The sequence below is a fragment of the Pinus tabuliformis genome, chromosome 8 (genome assembly GCF_031772625.1).
Source record: "Pinus tabuliformis cultivar Carrire ecotype Pingquan chromosome 8, CPIR1, whole genome shotgun sequence".
In the NCBI taxonomy this organism is placed as follows: domain Eukaryota; kingdom Viridiplantae; phylum Streptophyta; class Pinopsida; order Pinales; family Pinaceae; genus Pinus; species Pinus tabuliformis.
The window spans coordinates 767,267,829-767,272,088 of NC_142294.1; the positions used below are offsets into that span (position 1 = coordinate 767,267,829).

Consider the following 4,260-nt stretch of genomic DNA (forward strand, 5'->3'; position numbering starts at 1 on the left):
AGGACTAACTACCACAGACCAAAAGTAAATTCTCCAACATATACGCGCTTTTCCTTGCATGAAAGTGCGTGTATATGCATACGCGCCTTTGTAACATCTATCCCGCATGTATACGCGGCTTGGTCACGATGAACCTGCGTATATATATTTTCTCTTCATTCTTGTAGTCTGATCATCAAATCCTTGCTGCTGACTTGATGTACTATTATCTGTCATCTGTGTGATTTGTCATCAAGGACAACACTTGTCTCATAATGCCAACAGAATCTAGTCGGGGAGGCCTGAGAGATGGTGGTTTACCCTGTGGCGGATGTTAGCGGTTTGAGTTCACTTATCTCCAACCCGTGATCCTAAATGGTAAATGGTATATGATACCATGATATTATTCAGAGCGGTAGTTTGATTTATGATTTCTCGTTCATGGATGTCGATAACATTCTTCCATTTAGTAGCACCTTAGGATGGTATAACCTTGAATGAAGATGTTCAAACGAGGAAGGGCTTACGATGGACACCTAGGCACCCAGAGATGAGGAAGGGTGTGGTAAGTGACGAAATGCTTTGGGGAGTTGAAAATTAGCATAGATTCGGAGATTCCCGAATAGGTTAAACTTTTTCACTGCTACTGAATCCATGGGCAGGTAAGAGACAACCTGGTGAACTGAAACATCTTAGTAGGTAGGGGAATAGAAATCAAAAGTGATTCCCGTAGTAGCGGCAAGCGAAATGGGAGCAACCTAAACCGTGAAAACGGGGTTGTGGGAGAGAACAATATAAGCTCTGTGCTGCTAGGCAAAGTGGTTGAGACCTGCACCGTAGATGTTGAAAGTCCAGTAGTTGAAATCATCATTGGCTTACGCTCTAACCCGAGTAGCATGGGGCACGTGGAATCTCGTGTGAATCAACAAGCACCATTTTGCAAGGCTAAATACTCTTGGATGACCGATATGGCAGTAGTACCATGAGGGAAAGGTGAAAAGAACCCCCATCGAGGAGTGAAATAGAACATGAAACCGTAAGCTCCCAAGCAGTGGGAGGAAAATTAGATCTCTCACCGCATGCCTATTGAAGAATGAGCTGGTGACTCATAGGCAGTGGCTTGGTTAAGGGAACCCACCAAAGTCGTAGCGAGAGTGAGTCTTCATGGGGAAATTGTCATTGCTTATGGACCTGAACTTGGGTGATCTATCCATGACCAGGATGAAGCTTGGGTGAAACTAAGTGGAGGTCCGAATCAACTGATGTTGAAAAATCAATGGATGAGTTATGGTTAGGGGTGAAATGCCACTCGAGCCTAGAGCTAGCTGGTTCTCCTTGAAATGCGTTGAGGCACATCAGTTGACTGGACCATCTAGGGGTAAAGGACTGTTTTGGTACGGGTTGTGAGAGCGGTACCAAATTGAGGAAACAGATTACCCCAATAAAAGGGGGTAAGGGTCAACCAGTGAGACGATGGGGGATAAGCTTCATTTTCAAGAGGGGAACAACCCAGATCAATAGCTAAGGCCCCTAAATGACCGCTCAGTGATGAAGGAAGTACGCGTGCAAAGATAGCCAGGAGGTTTGCCTAGAAGCAGCCAACCTTGAAAGAGTGCATAATAGCTCATTGAACGAGCGCTCATGCACCGAAGATGAATGGGACTAGGTGATTTTCCAAAGATGTGGGATGTAAAAATACATCGGTACAGGAGCGTTCGGCCTTAGAGGGAAGCATTGGCATGAGCAGGTGTGGATGAAGCAGAAGCAAGAATTTCGGCTTGTGTAACGCAAACATTGGTGAGAATTCAATGCCTTGAAAACCTAAGGGTTCCTCCACAAGGTTCGTCCACAGAGGGTGAGTTAGGGCCTAATATTATGCCAAAAGGCATAGTCAATGGACAATAGGTGAATATTCTTGTACTACCCCTTATTGGTCCCAAGGGATGGAAGAGGCTAGTTTAGCCAAAAGATGGTTATTGGTTTAAGGACACAAGGTGACCCTTTTCAGGGTAAGAAGGGGTAGAGAAAATGCCTTGAGCCAATGTTTGAGTACTAAGCACTACAACACTAAAGTAACCCATGCCATACTCATAGGAAAAGCTCAAACGATCTGCAAAAAATGGGTACATGTACCCGAAACTGACACAGGTAGGTAGGTAGAGAATACCTAGGGGCACGAGACAACTCTCTCTAAGGAACTCAAAAAAATAGCTTCGTAACTTCAAGAGAAGGAATACCCCCTTAGGAGGTCGCAGTGACCAGGCTCGAGTGACTATTTACCAAAAACACAGGTCTCTGCAAAGTCTTAAGACCATGTATGTGGGCTGACGCCTGCCATGTGCCAGAAGGTTAAGGAAGTTGGTGACCTGATGACGGGGAAGCCAGCGACCGAAGCCCTGGTGAATGGCGGCCGTAACTATAATTGTCCTAAGGTAGCGAAATTCCTTGTTGGGTAAGTTTCGACCCGCACGAAAGGCGTAACAATCTCAACATTGTCTCGGAGAGAGACTCGGTGAAATAGACATGTCCGTGAAGATGCGGACTACCTGCACCTAGACAGAAAGACCCTATGAAGCTTTACTATTCCCTGGGATTATCTTTGGGTTCTTCTTGCGCAAATTAGGTGGAGAGTGAAGAAGGCCCCCTTCCGAGGGGGCCTGAGCCACCAGTGAGGTACCACTCTGGAAGAGCTAGAATTCTAACCTTGCTTCGGGACCTACAAGCCAAGGGACAATCTCAGGTAGACAATTTCTATGTGGCGTAGGCCTACTAAAAGGTAACGGCGGTGAGCAAAGGTTTCCTTGAGTCAGACAGAAATTGACCCTCAAGTGCAAAGGTAGAAGGGAGCTTGACTGCAAGACCCACCCATTGAGTAGGGATGAAAGTCGGCCTTAGTGATCCGACGATGCCTAGTAGAAGGGCCGTTTCTCAATGTATAAAAGTTACTCTAGGGATAACAGGCTGATCTTCCCCAACAGTTCACATTGACGGGAAGGTTTGGCACCACGATGTCAGCTCTTCGCCACCTAGGGCGGTAGTACGTTCCAAGGGTTGGGTTGTTTGCCCATTAAAGCGGTATGTGATATGGGTTCAGAACGTTGTGAGACAGTTCGGTCCATATTCGGTGCGGGCATTAGAGAATTGAGAGGAGCTTCCCCTAGTATGAGAGGACCAGGAAGGATGCACCTCTGGTGTACCAGTTATCGTGCCCACGGTAGACGCTGCGTAGCCAAGTGTGGAGCGAATAACTAATGAAAGCATATAAGTAGAAAACCCACCCCAAGATGAATGCTCTCCTATTATTACTTCCCTGAGACACCCTAGTCGTGAACAAGGCTGGGACAATGATGGGTTCTCTGTCCTTGCAGGGGATGGAGTGATAAAAGTATTGAGAATCCAAGATAATTTCACGACGAGACGAGCCGTTTATCATTATGATAGGTGTTAAGTGGAAGTGCATTGATGTATGCAGCTGAGGGATCCTAACAGATCGAGAGATTTGAACCTTGTTCCTACGTGACCCGATCGATCTAATCGGGTACTAGCCATCTATTCTTTTCTTTGTTCAATTGTTTGACAACATGAAACTATGAAACCAAAAGCTTTGCCCTCCCTCTCTTGTTCCTAATCCTTTTCAGAATTGGGGCCTCACAATCATTAGCCAATATGCCTTTCCCACATTTATGCCCTTCCCGGTTCATGGTTTGAAATTCTGTTGTCCCAGGCATAGAGGAACCACATCAACCCATCTCAAACTTGGTGGTTAAACTCGACTGCGGTGACGATACTATAGGGGAAGCCTTGTGGGAAAATAGCCCAGTGCTAGGATGATAAAAATATTAATGCCTCTTCTTCTGATTAGAAGGTCATCTTCTTTGAAACCCATTTTTGACATATTTTCTTTCCCACTCCACACTTTACTTTTATTAGAAATGCAATACCTGCACTTTCTCATAGCGATAAATTCTCTTTTGCATCCTCTTACCCTGAAGAGAGGAATCCCTCCTTTTGGAAGGGACTCCTGGGAACGATTCCAATGGAGACAGGGCCTGTAGCTCAGAGGATTAGAGCACGTGGCTACAAACCACAGTGTCGGGGGTTCGAATCGCTCCTCGCCCACCCCGAAAGGGGATAAAAGGGAGGCCTTTCAGGGGTAGGGAGATTATGATTGGGATAGCGTACGCAAAGCTATGGAACTTAGTCTTCACAAAGGGTCATTTATCAAAAATGATACCCGGTACGTCCGAGAGTAACCAACATATTTGTGGTTGACCTCCTATA

General features: G+C 45.9%; 1 pseudogene; it reads left to right on the top strand.

The window, feature by feature from the left end:
* Positions 1 to 629: 629 nt before the first annotated feature.
* LOC149237838 (25S ribosomal RNA) lies at positions 630 to 3,480 on the top strand (annotated as a pseudogene).
* Positions 3,481 to 4,260: the final 780 nt, after the last annotated feature.